The sequence below is a fragment of the Mus caroli genome, chromosome 2, assembly GCF_900094665.2.
Source record: "Mus caroli chromosome 2, CAROLI_EIJ_v1.1, whole genome shotgun sequence".
In the NCBI taxonomy this organism is placed as follows: Eukaryota; Metazoa; Chordata; class Mammalia; order Rodentia; family Muridae; genus Mus; species Mus caroli.
This window is the reverse complement of record NC_034571.1, coordinates 19521534-19539569: the sequence shown is the minus strand read 5'-3', so window position 1 is coordinate 19539569 and position 18036 is coordinate 19521534. Positions and strand designations below refer to the sequence as shown.

The 18036-nt window shown below is 37.0% G+C and overlaps 1 protein-coding gene across 1 annotated transcript in view; it reads left to right on the top strand.

The window, feature by feature from the left end:
- Positions 1-8593: 8593 nt before the first annotated feature.
- Spopl (speckle type BTB/POZ protein like) overlaps positions 8594-18036 on the top strand; it is a 50547-nt gene continuing 41104 nt past the window's right edge. The window contains exon 1 of the mRNA XM_029471704.1: positions 8594-9358. The gene's annotated coding sequence lies outside the window, so the exon portion shown is untranslated. The remainder of the gene's footprint in view (positions 9359-18036) is intronic.

Genomic DNA, 18036 nt, shown 5'->3' with positions numbered 1-18036 from the left:
AAGCGCACTCTTTGGCGGCGGGTGTGTTTAATCTTGGGGAAGAAGTTTAGCAGCCGGTGAGGACAAGGAGGGAGGCCGGGAGGAGGATGCGGCTTGGCCGGGGGGTGCCCGCTGCAGGAGCTCGCCGCCGCCTCAGCCTCGGTCCCCGGGGCCGCCGAGGGCCCGCCCGCTGCCCCGCGTGTCCGGGTAGGTGTTCCGGCCGCCGGCCGGTGCTGGGCTGACTCCCTCTCAGCGTTCCAGTCCTTGGTGCTCCGGCCCACGCCCTACGGCCCTGCCCCTCTCTCCCTTAGGCGGTTCTGCTTCCTCTGGACGTCCATGCCCCTTCCGGAGTGCAGTGCTGCGCTCCCAGGTCCCCCTTTGCTCGAGTCTAAGTCCTTCCTCATCTGCATCCACGAATCTACGCCCGCACTTTTATGCCTTCTCCTGTCTTCCTGAAGCAAAGAACTGCACTCCGATAGTCTTCATCCGTCCTCTCAAATGGGTTCTGAAAGCTGTCGTCCCTGTTAACTCATTTTAGGGAGACTTAAGCTCCCCGGACCAGAAGTGTCCGTCTCCAACCACATTCTTGCCCCTAACAGCTCATATTTACCAGGACATGACAAGCCAGCCCCATGATTAGAGTCAGTTCTTGAATATAGAAAATGAGTCGTCCCTTTTTATCTTTTGCTGCTGTCTTTCCTGTTATTTCTCTGTCTTAGGTATGCATATTTGTGTTGACCGAAAGGAAAAGGGTGATAGAATTTTCGCCCTCCAAGAAATTGACAGTCCCTATAGAAATAAAAGCCACTCCTTCTATTTCCATGACTGAATACAGTGCCTAAGCTGTCTGCCCATTTTCCCCAGGTGTCTGACACTTCGCATATATATGAATAATTTTGGGCTTAGTTTACCCCATTAGGAGACTTTACTTATATTCTTGTAGAGTTGAAACCTCCTCTTTATTGGGGTGGAAGGAGAAGTAGTAAAAGACTGGGAAAATTACATTCCCCCACCCCTCATGATAGAAGTGGCAGAATATTTCAAATTATTATTCCCACATTCCTATGAGAAATGTCGCTCCATGGTTAGGAGCTCAGAGAGTAGTTGAATTGCTAAACATTCTACCCAGCAAGCTCTGTTCTGGCTTTGAGAAAGTCATTTATCTTTTCCAGCCTTTAGTGGTCTTATAGCTATAAAGAAGGTGGTGACACAATACTCTTTGGTAGTAGTGCTTGAACAATTTAAATGCAGTTAAAGTGCCTGTCAGTGCCTGGGATGTGCTAAGTGCTTCTGAAATGTTAGCCTTTTATAGCCTGATTCTATTAAAGTGCTGCTAAGTTGATTCTAAGAGAGGAAAGTAAGAATTGAGAGGTACTGTGTTGTTTTTACTTAACGTCCACTTTCGGTGTATATAAGGTTTGTACAGCGTTATTATGCCAATTGATGTGTGTGTGTGTATTTCAAATACATGTTTTAGCTTTATTTATGTTCCCTACTTTTGCATAGGAAAATAGATGAGTTCCTGTTTCAGATATCTGTTTGGAACTTGTAAAACTTTATCATTGCTTTCAGAATAAATGGAATGAGGTACATAGCAGATTTTTCACAGTAGAAAAATTACGTAACAATATTATCACTATAGGTGAAATATTCAGAGCTGAGTTGGTAGCCTACACATGGCTTTTATATTGAATTACAGGAGCAAAGACTTGCCTTCATCTAGAAGACTGGCAACTCTTTTTTTTTTTTTTTTTTGCACCTCTTACATTCATTCATATTCCTAAGCCTTTGCCTGTTTACTAAAGTTCACTCACCTGTTGAGTAAGGTTTGCAGCCATACAGAATGACTTAGAGTTTGTGTTATCCTTTGCTGTCTCTCAGACTTGCTCTTTCCTAGCCGGCCAATTTAGATAAGCTGCTCACGTTTCTGAATATCGTTTATTTTTAAAAATTGGATCTAGACCCTGAGGCTTCCTTTAGGTTGTGTAGGGAAATAGCGTTGTGCTTTTGTAGAACTTTTGGGACAGTTTATCTGAGGCCTTATCTGTGACAAGACATGAAAGACATTTGTATTTGATTGTCTTGATCATTGTCTTGTTTCAGTAACACACAATAAAATGAACTTTTTGGTATGTCAGATGGCTGTTAAAGCTTTTAAAGTTTGTGGAGTAGTCATTTTGTTAGTTCAAAGAACATACTTAGAATGGCTTTGAATATAGAGTAATGTAGTGAGTGGGGCATATAGCTCAGGGCTAAAATGATGCACATCTATGATGCTGCATTCTTTTCCAAGTACCAGCAGATAAAGTAATTTGGGCAAGAAATGATGAAACTTTAGGATAGCAAGAACAGGGTTGAAGTAACTTTCATGAATACCTGAGAGGCAAAATTGGTAGGATTTAGTAATGACTCAATTTGGGACCTCAGAGAGAGGAAAAGGCTGGTACCTGAAGTATGTATTGAAAGAGGCAAGTGTCCATCTTTAGTATGGATGTGTATTACAGGTACACAGTGTCTACAGAGGACAGAAGATGGCGTCAGCTCTTCTGGAAATGGAGTGACAGATTGTGAGCCATCATGTCAGGTCTGGAAACTGAAAACAGGTCCTCTGCAAGAGCTTCAAATGCCCCTAACCACTGAGCAATCTCTACAGACCCCAGGAAACAATTTTGAATGTAGCCAAGAAATCAGTTAAAAACTACAAAACACACTGCTTTTAGTGACATGCAGACAATTCTGAATTCCTTTGTCTACCCACAAACTATTTGATGATTAAATTCCATTTTAATTACCAAAGCTACCACTATAAACATAGAGGGATTAAAAATTTATAGCATGGACCATATTTTCCTTCTTGACCTCGGGTCCATATATAATATGTGTATATACACATATATGTTTTGTTTGGTTTGGTGACATTTGGATACATATCTGTAACCTTTTCCCTTTACTAATTTACAATCTTTTTTTAAAGACTCACTATCAGCTACTGAGTTCTAGACTTAACTATGCACTTAAGAACTTAGAGTGTAGGCAACAATGGCCAAGTAGATGAATAATTGTTACTCTGGTATGAATAGAACCATCAAAGTGGTTTGTTTGAGTTGACTTGGAAAGAGTGGCTAGAAAGTAGCAAGTTGAACTTGAGTGGGTAGTGTAGTAGGTGGGAAGTGTAAAGATGTACTTCAGTTGTTTTTGACAGCATGCATAGGCGAGGGTTTTTAATGCTGTACCTGGCAAAGCCTTAGTTCAGCAGGGTCCCAATCAAAGAAAACAATGATTTGAAAGAAAAGGAGCTTAAGGAGATGTACCTTATATGTTTTGAGGCAGTCTCTTCGTAGGTGAGGCTGGCCTTGACCTTTCGTCCTGCAGTGCAGGGAATATATGCATGCATTGCATGCCTGTTAAATGGTTTGGAATTGTTTCACATCCTCCCTTCCTTTGCATGGTGCATGGGTATATTCTTACATGCTATGGTTCATGTCTACAGGTCAGAAGACAATGTAAGGGAGTGACTGACTTCCTTCTACGGGTTCGAGGGATTGAATTCAGGTTGTTAGACTTGGCTGCATGTACACTTGCCTGTCTAAGTTAGTCTTAAATTTTATATTAAGAACTTTGCGACTTTGGAATTTTGTTTACAAGGTTTTTTTTTTTTTTTTTTTTTTTTTTTTCCTTTAACATTCACCACACCTGTGCCTCTTGGTTTTGTAGGTCTGATGAAGTAACAACTGTTTTTTGTATGATCTTCAGTTGCTGTTATTATTTTTTAATTATTGGTATAATAGCTGAGTTGTGTAACATGGTTGTAGGCAACTGAACTTTCCATAGGTGAAAGCTAGCAAATTTATAAGTTAAGGGGCCAGGTGTGGTAACACACAGCCTTTGTTCCATCATCTGAGAGGCTGAGATAGGGGTATTGTCAGTTTCAGGGATTCAGGGAGTCCAGGGAGTGAAGCTGCATCTGCCACTTACATAAAGTCAATATTGTCTTTAGATGAAAAGTTTCATTGTCTTAACTGTGGTTTTGATAGGTTATATGCACTTCTGACTTGAAGGTGTGCCGGAAATAGTTACCTGCAAAACAGGAATGCATTTAGAAAACATGTTTCCCCTGCCCTTGGGATTACTGTTTGTCAGAAATGAAAAGTATAACAAAAGGAGCAGTTTTATTCTCTTAGTAGCTAATGTAGATATATTACTTTTAAAATATTTTGGAATTTTATTAAAAAGGACGTATTGATACTTAGGAAATGGCTCAGTAGTTAAGATAGCTGGCTGCTCTTCCAGAGGACCTAAGTTTAGTTCCCAGCTCCTTCACAACTCAGAACTGCATTTAACTCCCTCCTCAGGGGAACCATTGCTCTGTTCTGGCCTCCATGAGAATTGTATACATGTGGTTCATAGACACACAAATGACAAAATACGCACACATAACAAAATGAAAAGTAAAATAAAAGAACATGTTATTTACTACATGGTTGTGTTTCCTGAAGCAAATTAATTTTTAAAAGTTTTATATAAAGAATATTTGGAAATTTCTCATTTGTTCGTACCACAAGTAATTAATTTAAGAGAAGAAAAATTTTGAAGCTGTTATCAGTTTACAGCAAAGTTGAACAGAAGGTACAAAGATTTCTCAATTTTTTCTGTGCCCATATTCACATAGTTTCAAACGCTATCACTCTCATCTACCAGAATGGATCGTTTGTTTCAATTGATTAATCTGAATTAACATATTATTATTCTACATATCTACATTAAGAACAACTCCTATATATTCTATGAAATTTGTCAAATTTATATTTACCTATCATCATAATGTCATACATAATGTCAAACAGAATATGGTAACTGCCATTGAAATTCTGAGCTTCACCCATTCATCCACCTGTCCTCAATCCCTGGAAAACTACTAACTTTAAAAAAATCAAAAAGCCTATTTTGAGCCGGGCGTGGTGGCGCACGCCTTTAATCCCAGCACTCGGGAGGCAGAGGCAGGCGGATTTCTGAGTTCGAGGCCAGCCTGGTCTACAAAGTGAGTTCCAGGACAGCCAGAGCTATACAGANAAACCCTGTCTCGAAAAACCAAAAAAAAAAAAAAAAGCCTATTTTGCCTTTTCCAAAATGTGATGTGAGTCAGACAACATAGACTTTTTTCATTCTAGTTTCTTTTACTCAGTGCGCCTTTTAGCTTCCTCAGGGTTTGGAAAAGGATATTGCTTTTTAATGCTTTTCCATTGCATTGATATCCCACCATTTGCTTATTTGGCTTATTAAAAAAAATCTTCAAAGTTTTTGCAATTATGAATATAGCTGTTATAAACAACTATTTTATGGAGACGTAAAATTTCAACTTCTTTGGGTAAATAACAAGCAGTGCAATTGTTGTGTGCAAGATTATGTTTCATTTGATGACACATTGACCAAATATCTTTTAAAGCGGTTGTATCACTGGATAGCCTCTAGCAGTGGTAAGACACTCTGTTTCATAATTTTGTTTGCATTTGGGGTTGTCAGTGTTCTGGACTTTGAGTATTTAATAAGTGTATGTTATTATAATTTGTATTCCTCTAAAATAGAATGAGAAGTATCTTCCTATACGTGTTTGGTATATGTTTGCTCTCTGGCTTGATGTATTTGTTTTCTTGCTGTATTTAAAGGTCTCCTTATTTTGTGTTGCAGTTTTTTGTTTTGCTTGTTATCTTATCAGCTTCACCATTTCAAAGTGTTTTCTGCCCACCTGACTTATCTTTTGGTTCTCTTTTATTTTATTTTTTAAAGGTTTATTTATTATTTATAAGTACACTGTACCTGTTTTCAGACACACCAGAAGAGGGCATCAGATCTCATTATAGATGGTTGTGAGCCACCTTGTGGTTGCTGGGATTTGAACTCAGAACCTCTGGAAGAGCAGTCAGTGCTCTGAGCCATTCTCTCCAGCCCATCTTTTGGTTCTCTTAACAGTGTCTTTTCACAAGTTAAAGAAAAATTTATTAATTTGCATATTTTTTAACGGATTTTGCTTTTTGTTTTCATCCTTAAAGTCACCATTAAATCCAAGGCCATTTAGAGTTTTCCTGTGTTTCTTTTAGTTGTATTGAGGTAGTTTTCTACCCTCCTCCAAGAAAGGAGTCAGGAGACAGGAAAGACACAGTGAAGACCAATAGAATGTACTTTATTGTTGAGCTGGGTCTAACAACTTGAAATGGGATAGAAACAAACAAACTTAAAGCAGGTTCCCATGGAGGATTTAAACGAAACAGTTTTGAACTTTGAATAGTGGTAGAATGATCGTTCTCATGGCTCGAATGAGTTGTCTCTCATAGCCTCTGACATTTGGATACTTGGTCCCTGTGGAGCTGTTTGGGAAGTTTAGGAGGTGTGGCTTCCTATAGGAAGTGTGTCACTGAGGAACAGACTTTGGTAGTTTAAAGACTCAGTTGCTAGTTCGTCGTCTATGCTTCCTGCTTGCAGCTCAAGGATAACTGAATAGCTAGCTGCTCCTGCCATCATATCTACTGCTTTCCTTCCATAAAACACTCTGGAATGGTAATCTCAATAAAGTCTTCCTTCTATAAGTTGCCTTGGTCATGGTGCTTTATCACAGCAATAGAAAAGTAACCGGTACACCACCAGAAAGCTGTTACAGTTCTGAGAAATGTGATAGCTTAAAAGCTCTCAGGGTTTTGGGGGTGCCAAGGATAAGCAGTTGCTAGTGGAGTAAATTTACAGCTAAGGGAGTAGTAGCAAGTTTTGGAGGCTGCAGGAATGAATTCCTGTCTACATACAGCTAAAGTTTGTAGCATTACAACTTGAGGCAAAAATGAGCCTCTCTGTGCCTCTGGCCCAGTTCTGGAAGCTGGACCAACCAAGCCTCCATGGCCTGTCCTCAGAGTCTTGCCTTAGGTTCCTCTTTGCCAAAGAAATAAGCTGGCTGAGTGACAGGCAGTAGAGTCAATAGAGTCTTTAGTCAGGAGCATCTGGGGATGCTGTAGGGTGGGGTTGGGGGCAGATGCATGGACAGGCCATATAATCAGGAGCAGGGTGAGTCTACTTCTCTTCTTCCTCTGTCTATTCTGGCAGCAGTTATATGGCTATGTTCTGAAGTTGGAATTTATAGTGTGTCAGGTGCCTGTGGTCCCTGATTAACAATTGTAGGCATGCAAATAAAGTAAAAAAATGAGATCAGTCTGGGAAGAATTGTCCAATCTGTGGAACTGGAGAACTCTAGGGTCCCCAAAAGATACAGAAGTTCAAAGTCAAATCTGTCTATCCCTATAGAGGTAGGGAAGAAAGTTTTGTTCTTTGTTGCCCTTCCCCTACTGTGACTTTTTGTGTCTTTTGCAAGACTACTTTAGCACTCTACTCTGTTGCTGCTTTGGTCTGTTGATGTGTTAGTGTGATTGATTAATGAATGGGTTTTTTAATGTTGAGCAAGCTTGTGTTTCTGTGATAAATTACAGCTGGTTGTAATGTGTGTGCTAGGGGATCAGCATAGCGGGGGAGATAAGAAAGGCTAGTTGGACTTTCTAATGTAGTGAAGTAGCCTAAAGACTAGGAGCACTTTGGAAAGCCTTTTGTTCCTTTAGTCTGTGGTAAGGGAAATGGTTCTTTTGGTGTGTGTCCGGGGTGGGTGTACTTCACAGTTTCCAGGGGAATGCTGACTTTTGCCTAGTCACAAGGAAATGAGTATCCTTTAGACCTGACAGTATATTGTTGGATTTGATTTGCTTACATTGTTTTGAAGAATTTTTTGTTTATGACAGATACTTACTTGTGCTTCCTTTGTACTGCCCTGGTTTGGTGTGGTCTAGACTGGTTATGGTAGGTTTGATTTTACAAGAGTTTGTAGAGAATTGCTCTAATTTCTTTTTTTATTATTTATTTTTGTGATTGTAGTATAATTATATCCTTTCTTTCTTTCTTTCTTTCTTTCTTTTCTTCCTCCCTCTAACTCCTCCTATATTCTCCTCCCTTATTTTCTTTCGTTTATATTACATGCATATTTAACAGGGCTATTTTTGTTTCATGCATAAATAAATAAATAAAATTAGGGCTGACTATTTGATATTGAATACTCAATTGGTATGGTCTTTCCTGGGGAAGACTTTTTCTTCTTCTCAGCCTGCTTCTGGGGAGGGAAAGGTTGAAGCCTTGTGATCTTTCCAATGTATTAATCATGTTTGTTGTTGTTGCCTCTGGAGGGAAAGGTTGAGGCCTTGTGGTCTTTCCCATGTATTAATCACGTTTGCTGTTGTCCTTGAATAGCTCATATTTAGGCATCTTGTTGATGAGACTTTATGGGTATAGTTTTTGGCATTATGGGAAAGATAATCTTACAGCACACTCCCTGAATTTGCTGGCTTTTATAATCTTTCTGCTCCATCTTTTACAATATTCTTGAGCCTTTGGTGTAGGAGGTCTTTCATAGATGTATCCCACTATAACAGTCTCTGTTGCAAAGAGAAGTCTTCTTGATGAGAGTCGAGGACTATACTTAGATTGCTCCAAGTGTCTTTTCTTTTAATATATATTTTTAATTTATGCATATTTTATCTCTGTGTATATGCCAGGTGTATGAAGGTGCTCATAAAGGCTAGAGAAAGGTGTTGGATCTCCTGGAATTAGAGTTACAGACAGTTGTGAGCTGTTCAGTGTGAGTGCTAGGAGCCAAACTGAGGTACTCTGGGAGGGCAGTGTGCACTATTAACCACTGAGCCATCTCTCTGCCCCATTAATGGTTTAGTACTTTTATGTGTATGTATATATGTAAGTATATGTCTTTGGGGGTTTATGTTCACCACATGTGCATAAGAGTCGGTGGAAGCTACAAGAGGATGTTAGCTCCCCTGGAAGTGGAGTTACAGTGGATTGTGAGCTGTCATATGGGTTCTGGAAACAGAACCTTGGCTTCTCCAAATGTAGCAGTCTTAACTATTTCTCCAGCCCCAAATTGCTATAATTTCTTCCTTAAATTATCAAGCTATCTAGGCATGCTACTTTGTTTTGGAAGTTTAGTTATTATTGATCAAGTTTCTTTAGCAGATCAGCCTTTTCCCCTGGTCTATCTGATGGAACTACATGGTAGGTTCTGACAAAAATCACACCATGTAATAACAGATCTCACATGGGAAGTTTATGAAAAGGGAGGGGAAAGAAGAGATGGAAAAATGTGGCCTTTTATCAGGCTGTGTAGCATGCACAAGAGGACAGGTGACAGGGTTGATAATTTGTCGCCTCTGGAAAGTTAATGATGATATGTCTTAATGTCACCTTATCCCTTGAAAGTTGGCTAAGAAGATGCCTGATTGCAGTCATTGTCGTGGGGTCCCTTTTGGCTGTCTGGAGGTGCCTGATTGCTAACACTATCGCTTATGTGAGTTTTGTAGATTGTTTCTCGTTATATTCATTACATTTTGACTATCAAATAGTGGATATAGAATTGACTATGTTATATTTCTTTATTACCCATTTCATGTCCATAGAGTCTTTTATGATCTATCCCAATTATTTGTGGGGTTTTTTTTTTCCCTTTTCTTTTTTCCCTGATTACCATTTGGGTTTCAAGCTTATCAGTTTCATGCCTCTTTCTAAAGAATCCTGTTTTGGTTTTGCTCTTCTTTATTGATTTCTTACTTTCAATTTTGTTGATTTCTTTTATTACTTTTGGGTTTACGTGGTTTTTGTTGTTTTGGTTTGGTTTGGTTTGGTTTTTGCTCTTTTGTTTGTTTGGTTTTTTCCTAGTTTACTAAGGTAGAAATATAAGTGATCCTCACTGATGATCTGATAATTAGTCCTTTGGTATCTATGGGACATTAGTTCTAAGGTGCCTATGGATACCAAGATGGAAAGATACCCAAGTACTTTATAAAATGGGGAAGTATTTTCATGTAATCATGCATATCTTCTCACATAGTTTAGACCCATTCAGTATGACCCATATTACCTATATTATGTATTATATAGAGAGAGTTACATTACCTATAACATAACTCCTTTGTTGTTAACTATACTACATATTCTTGTTTACAGACTAAGGACAAGGAAAAATAAATATAATGTTCATTATATATGCAAGTTGTTTCTGTAGAAGTAATTTAGTCTAGACTTGGTTAATTGACTCCACAGATGCATAACAGGCTAGTAATTCATTATTTCTAGTTTTTCTTTGAGAGATGTTTTGGTACATCCCACAAGATTTAATTAATTGTCTTTTAATTTTTGTCTAGTTTAGTGTATTTAGCAGTGTGTTGTTTAACATTCAAGTAGTTTGGGATTTTACAACCATCTCTATCTTGGATTTCTAGTTTCATTCCACTATAGTTTGAGAGCAGCATTGTATGATTTGTGCATCTATAATATTATAAATAAGGAGCATGAGTTCTGATTCCTACATATTCTGCCACATTTGCTTTATGTCATATCTTATTTTTTGGCCATCTTGACTTTAAAATGATATTGCATTTTAAATAAGTTGTTTTCTCAAGATAAACATGATTTCTTTCCTTGTCAACATAGTCAAGGAACATGGAACAGAGTACTGTGTATTTTCTTACAGATGTTCCAGTTGGTCAGATGGAGAATATAAAACAAATTTAAATATTGCTTGAGGAAAATAGGATTCTCATGAAAATTATAGCTTCCCAGTATAGTTATTATTTTTTGTCAAATAATGAATTTTGGAGTCAGTTTACTACATACATACACCACATAGCACAGCTTTCATCCTTTGCTAGCTGGTTAGGTTTCTTAGGTACTCACTGAGTTAATCTGCAACATTGCTACAGCTTTAATTACACAGTATTGTGTTCTTGACCTACTACTCAGTCTGTGATTGTCTCTTTTGTTGTTCTGTGAGACTTTGCTACATATTAAGAAGGGAAACCTTGTCGACACCAGTTTACTTAGCTATCAGAACTTGAAATTAACAAATATTGAGAAAGCAAATTTGACCTTGAGCTCATAACATGCCTATTTTAAGATTTATTTATTTATCTTTGTTTGTTTAAAATGTAAGTTTCACTGAAGGAAGTGCATCTAATTTTTCATTTTCATTATTGAGTTATGGTATTAAAGTCACCAAATGAAATATTTTTTATTTTGTATTTTTTGATTGTGAATATTGTTCTATTCTCATTAATATCATATTTTACTATATGAGAGTTTTACACATTTATTTAGTGTGTTTTTCTCATATTCACCCTCACTTCTCTCAACATCAGTTTTCTGCTTTAAAAAAGTTTCTTTGAGGAGGTCTAGGAGCTGCATTAGTCTATGTAGAGATGCATATTCAGAGGTCAGTTTGATAGTATGTCATTTAGGAAGTAATAGCAAATGGTTCTCTCAATTAGGGTTATCATTGCATAGTGAGGAAACACCATGTCCAAAGCAAGTTGGGGAGGAAAGGGTTTATTTGGCCGCATATCACAGTCCATTGAAGGAGAGGAAGCCAGGATCTCAGTCTGGGAGGGCAGAAACATGGAGGCAGGAGTCCTTGTGAAAGGCCTTGAATGAGCACTCCTTAATCGCTTGCTTTTCAGGGCTTGCTCAACTGCTATTTTAGAGAACCCAGTGCCATAACGGACTCTCTGCTTATAGCCTGATCTTCTGAAGGCATTTTTCGTAATTTCTCACCCTTGTGTTCAGCTGGTTGAGTTTTAACTGATGCCAGAATAGTTGAGTTGACAATGAAGGTTAGCCATCATAAACGGGGAAAGGAATTGAAATACTGGCCAATTCTTCTTAGAGCATGTTTACTGATTCTGTTTCATAAATCTGTGTGTCAGGATAAAAATTTCTGCAATCTTTGCCTTATAACAGAGCAGCTATTGCTTTTTTAGGTCTGTTGAACAGTTAAATTTAATCTAGAACAGTTGCAGAATTGGATTTATACTTTTATAATTTAAATTGAAATAGGCATGTTTGGCTAAGGCCTGCCATTTTGAACAGTCTGAAAGCTCTTGTGACATTATACTTAAAATCGCCAACTAATCATTTCATCATTTGGTAAGCCTTTATTTTGAAGCAAATTCTTTGACAACTGTGAGTTTACAAAAAAGTCCTAATTAATGAAATCTATACACGGGTTACACGGCTGCTGTTCTGCTTCCCTTGAAGCCTTTCTGTGCTCTGCTCATCAGCTCAAAAAGGTTGGTGAGGAATGGAGCTTATCAGTAAGTTATAATAATGGAACAGAATAGTGAATTGTTAAACATACCCTCTAGAAAGTCATACGTGTAGATTTCAGGTTCCGTAAGGAAGATAATTTAAGGAAAGACCGGTGACAGAGCATGGATAGATTGGTAGCAAGGTATTAAAGGATTAAGTCTGTGTTATGAAAAGGTAAAGCAAGATTTATTTTCAGAGTTAGTAAAGCTATCAAGTTAACTTGAGAACAAGTAGTAACCTATTAAAATAGGTTATTCAGGAAGGTCAAGGGATTTGTTGCTAGTAGGTAATAGATCGAAAGTCCACAGGTGTGGAGTAATCTTAACTGATGTTAGGAAAGATTAGAAGTGAGGACAACGAAGAGAAGATTTGTTGGTGTATGAAGAAGGCTGGAAAAGTGGTCTCGAAGCAACTATGAGGAGTTGGAAGAACTTGGCTGCCAATGCTTCTTTCTAGAGTCACAGGTTTAAGGAAAATTAATAAATTTGGGAAGTTTGTTTATCTAACTCATCTGTGATCTTTATGTAGTCTTTGTTTCAGCTCCTGGTATATTTAAAATCTTAATATATGTGTGTTCAGGACATGCTAAAGACATGAAAAAAAAATCAAGTGTCTTAGAGTTCTAGAACAAGAAGCATTTCTTAGATTTGTTTAAAAATGGGTAAAGCAAATGCTAGGTCAATATGTAGTTTTAAGTATTAAGTTAACTTCTTGCAGTGAAACATTTGTTTCGAAGGGTTAATGAAGGAAATAATAGCACAAGTATTTACAAAAAGTAATGCATTGCAGTTTCTTGACTTTTTTTTTTTTTAAGGAACAATTTTATTTCTATTTCTAACATGAGTATATGTCTGTGTGGTTGTATATGTGAGTGTAGTTCTGTTGGAAGCCAGAAGAGGGCATGGAATGCCTACAGTTAAGTTAGTTGTAAACTACCTAGCATGAGTGCTGGATACTGAGCTCTGCTTCCTCCTCTCCTCTGCAAAGGCATTGTTTACTTTTAACTGCTGAGCCCCTCTTGATATTTTTAAGAGGTTTCAGAAAGTGTTCTTCATTTGTTTGGCAGGAGGATATTGGAAAACTAACGCAGAATTTTGAGTAGATATTATTGCTCCCATCTCTATCGGCTAGTTTACTTTGATATTTATTTTGTTCTTGTATTACTAAGGTTTTCAGTGAATTATAGGAGATGAATATCAGTGAATGATCAGTAAATTAAGCATTTTAAGGTAAAAAATATTCTGACCATTGTTTCATGAAGCAAACAGAAAAATATGAAGGCAAAGAACTTTTGTGATTTTATTTTAAAAACAAGTGTTGAAGATAAACATTAATTAATTACTTAATGAAAATTTGCTGAAACAGGAGAATTTAGGAAAAGAGAGAATTGAGAAGGGGGAAAAAGCATAATTTTTATTTAATATGAAAGTTTTGGCAGTTAGGTGACTTTGAAAGGTGCCTAGAGTCAATGTCAGTGCATGCAAAATTAGTAACTGATGGTGCAGACTACCCTAAGTATGATAAAGACCTTTCTTCATTTCACCCACAGTCACTGTAGTCTTCCTGTGGTTAAGAAATTAGGTATTCCTTTCTGAAGAGAGAAAACAAAGGGACAGAAGATAAAATCAGTTTAGTTTATAACAAATGTGCTAACCAGCCCCACATATTGGCCTATGGCACCAAGTGATAGTTCTACAGCTACAAGAACCATGTAACTACTATAAACACAGTCCTTAGATAGAACCCAACAAGTGCACTCACCAGGTGGGTATGAGAGCCCAGGGTTCCAGAGACATATATACAAATACCAGATTGGGCACACACAAGTATGACAGCTCTCTTTCTTCACAGAAGGGCTGCATGCAGGGCACTGATGAACAAGGAGGCCATGTTCTAGCTCCTGCAAGCAGCAGAATTCTGCAGAGGTCTGGAGTGGGTCAATGTATGACTATCTATATTGCCTGCAGGGCTCTATCTAGCGACAGTTGCTAAGGTCCTGAAGTGTTCCCCCTTACTACCAGAAACAGACTGGCTACAGTGAGCTATCTTTTTTTTTTTTTTTCCTTTAAAATGTGAGGTTTTACATTGAGGCACTGAGAATGACCCACTTTTTACAGGATGGACCCCCTGAATACAGTGCATCTGGTGTCATTTCTTCAGGTGGATTGTTGATAACTTCTTTCCAGGGCTCAGGACCTACCTTGATTTGGCTGAGGATCAATTTTGTTTATGCTGAGCTGGTTACTTCCTTAAGTACCATTTTTGGTCGCTTTCGAAGTATTTGATTTACTGGTTTGGTTGCTTTGAGAGCATTCTGATGTAGATATTTGATTTGTTTTCTTTGTTTACCTTTAGATCTCTGAAAATATTTGGGATTGGGCTTTTTGTTTTCAGTATTTTGTTCAATTACTGAATTTTGAAAACATTTTAGTTTTTGTCTTATTTTTTGGTATCTTTGAAATGTTTTGATTTCTTAATAGTTGGCTTTTGTTTCCTGACACTTCTCAAATTCACAATTCTGCATTTTTCTGCTGCTTCTCCTGCTACCTTGCAAGGCTTTTAGCTTAGGATTTTTAAGAGGGTCTGGTAATAAAGACATCAGGCTAAATCTGGCAAGGTCACCAGAGATAAAACAAAAGTTTAAGTTCAACTTTAACTCCATTTACTCTAGCTAGAGATAGCCAAGCATTTTGTTTAATTCTTCTTATCCAAATTATATGAACGACAACATCTAATACCAATATTCATGGTGTTTTATACTTTACTGATGCTTCTTGATTTAATTTGAATCTGAAATATTTTATAGTACAAAATTAAATGATATCTTAGTAATATGAAGGAGAGACAATATGATACGTCCTTTTAAATGTACTATTTCTAATCATTTAAAAATAAAGACAGTTCATCAAATGCAAATAACTAAATACAGATGGAAGTATATAGTCAATCTTGTAAAATTTGCTTATTCTAAACAATTTTAAACATTTGTTTATCTAGGCCAAACTATGTTCATGATTATTTCATTTTATATACAATAATCTGTGTCACATATAAATATAATGTCGGTTAGAGAGGATGTAAAAAATTCTAACCTGGACCATGATGACTAGTTCTGATGTGATCCAGGAGTTTCTTTCTTAATGGCTTTTACCAGCTGTTCCTCTCTCCTAAAGACTGTTTGTTGCCTACTATTCAGCCTCAGATAGGAATGAGATTCCTAGCTATGATGGACCTTATAATGTTTAGTAAACAACATGTGGCTCCTGTATACATATAATATGATGCTTGGCTAACTGGGTGAGCTCTGAATAAAGAATTATGAAAAGAAGCTGCATATGGCTATGAACAAAACTTATGTAAGGAATCTATCTGTAGAGACTGATTGGCTAATTAGAATTTTAGTACTGTGGAGACTGGAGTGTTCTATGTTCAGAAACTAATTATCTTGGGCTAAGTTCTGGTCCTCTGGAACAACCATTCCTTGCCACCCTCTGTATTGGAACTAAAAACTTGTAACCATGTATATGTGTGTGTGTGTGTGTGTGTGTGTATGTATATATGTGTGTATGTGTATATGTACATACACACATATACATATATATTAAATACTTTATAGTTAAAGTATATTTTTATAGTTTAAATATAAAATTTAATATTTTAATATTAATACTATTAACAATAAAATAATCATACAGTATATTTATATATACTATATGATAGACTATAGTATATACCATATATAATATAGTGTATTACTATGTAATATATATTACATTATATAATAATAAAATATTTAAAATATATTAATATTAATAAAATTAATTAAATTAAATATATATAAATAAAATGTACATAAATAAAAATATATCATATAGTTTGTTGCTACTGAGATTTTTAAATTACAATTTGTCATTTGTTACCTCAATTGAAATGACTAAACATTTAAATTTTATAAATGTACTGTATGTTTTATTAACTTGTATCAGCCTCTTAAGTGATTTACTTAACTGGCTACAGTTTAGATTATTTTTGTCTTTTCAGAGCTTTCAACCATTTGTAAAATATTCAAAACTTCCTAAGCAGATACCAAAGTAAATGTATTCTTACTGACTTTATGAACTTGAAGATGATTCTTTACAATTAAGTGCTTCCTCTGATGATTCTGTTCTTTTTATTATGTTCATGCTACTTAAAGAAATGTTCACACACAAATGTGTACATACATTTGAATAAGAATAAATTTTAAGCCAGGCGTGGTGGCGCACGCCTTTGATCCCAGCACTCGGGAGGCAGAGGCAGGCGGATTTCTGAGTTCAAGGCCAGCCTGGTCTACAAAGTGAGTTCCAGGACAGCCAGGGCTATACAGAGAAACCCTGCCCCCCCCCAAAAAAAAAAACCCAAAAAATAAATATATAAATAAAGATAAATAAAATTTTAATGACTTTAAACTTTCTCTCAAAAAAGAGAATAGTAAGATTTCTGCTATCTTGTTTATTCTCTTAAATACTATTGAAGTATATAAAGTTATATCCAAAGTATTTGAGTGCTATATTAAATGGAAACCAGGAAGTGCCTCCTCTTGTCCTTCCTTGTGTCGTCAGTGTAGCCTCTCCACAGATACTCACATGGGTTAATGATTAAGAGAAAGTGTATGAAGAATAAGTGATTTTAAAAAAACCTGGAAGAGATTGTGAGGTTGGCATGGTGAATAGTCTGTGTACCGCTCTACTTTAGTATGTTGTTTAAAATAACTACAGACTGTCTTATGTTTCCTTTTGCTTTGATGAAACATGATAATCAACAAGCAATTTAGGGTCTCTGGTAACTGAGCACCCAAGTGGTATCAAGTTTGGGTTGCACTCATAGAGTGGGTCTTAATCATATATTGGTTGGCTGACCCCACAAGCTTTGTACCACTATTGCCCTAGCACATCTTGTAAACAGTATAGCATTGTAGATCAGAGGGTTTGTGCCTGGCTTGGTATTTGCATTTCTCTTTTGGTAGTGTGCAGCATACCTTTGTGTACCAATGAAGCTAGGATGTAATAAAGGCTTGACATAGGCACCAGCTCCACTTCTTTGTGTTTAATGAATTTTGTTAATGTTGTCTTCAGCATTGAGGCCTTGATGTCAGTTTGTAGAGAGAAACCTTTATAGTCTTGGCAACTGCCTCGGTTTGGGAATCACCATGTTGTTTGGGTTACAGCTTAATTAGATGTAATCCTGTTCCAGTACCAGAAGATTTGTTTGGTGATAAGATTGCCTGTTAGGACTGTCTCATTATTTAATTTAACTTTGATTGCCTTTATATATGTATATATTTTAGGACATGTCTGCTAAGTATGGTTTTCTTACTACCCCTCAAATGGACTTTTAATTTTAGCTTTCTTTCCCCGTATTCTCTCCCTCAACTCCTCAACTCTCCCTCATCCCCACTTAATCATCCCAGTCCAGCTATTTCCCCATCCATCCATAATTATCTATTTGATTTCCCTTTCATTATAAGATCTATATGTACTCTCTTTCGTACCTACCCTCTATGGTACTTTGCATTGTAGCTTAGTTATTATTGACAATGCTTAATATCCACATACAAACAAATACATGCCATATATACCTTTCTGAGTCTGGGATACCTCACTCAGGATGATTATTTTTTTTTACTTCCCTGCTGTCTTAGTCAGGGTTTCTATTCCTGCACAAACATCATGACCAAGAAGCAGTTGGGGAGGAAAGGGTTTATTCAGCTAACTCTTCCAAATTGCTGTTCATCACCAAAGGAACTCAGGATTGGAACTCAAGCAGGTCAGGAAGCAGGAGCTGATGCAGAGGCCATGGAGGGATGTTCTTTACTGGCTTGCTTCCCCTGGCTTACTCAGCCTGCTC